This window comes from Penaeus monodon, chromosome 31 (assembly GCF_015228065.2).
Source record: "Penaeus monodon isolate SGIC_2016 chromosome 31, NSTDA_Pmon_1, whole genome shotgun sequence".
NCBI classification, from domain to species: Eukaryota; Metazoa; Arthropoda; class Malacostraca; order Decapoda; family Penaeidae; genus Penaeus; species Penaeus monodon.
The window spans coordinates 20,600,057-20,600,314 of record NC_051416.1 but is presented as its reverse complement, the minus strand read 5'-3'; the positions used below and the strand labels follow the sequence as shown (position 1 = coordinate 20,600,314).

Sequence of the window (258 nt, the reverse complement as noted above, 5' to 3'; positions counted from 1 at the left end):
CTGAATCAAACGGGTAAAAGCATCTTTAACAATTAAAGCAACAGTAAAAGGCATTCAACGCGAGCACAGCTGCATAATCAGCATCCATTGATTCAATCTCAAAGAAGTTCAATCAACTCTTGGCTGTAAGTGTCTAAGTTCTGCAACACACGCTAGTACTCCCCAAGGCTTTTCCCCTCGCCGCCCGCGCCACTGATGAAATGTTAAATCGTCAAAGCATCCATTTGGTATGCCAGTGAAAATTGCAGCTGCTGAAAT

The 258-nt window shown here is 43.4% G+C and overlaps 1 protein-coding gene across 1 annotated transcript in view; it reads left to right on the top strand.

Annotated features, from left to right (window-relative positions):
* The window catches only part of LOC119592922 (dual 3',5'-cyclic-AMP and -GMP phosphodiesterase 11A-like), a 113,884-nt gene that overhangs the window by 33,758 nt on the left and 79,868 nt on the right, over window positions 1-258 (top strand). The gene's annotated exons all lie outside the window — the stretch shown is intronic.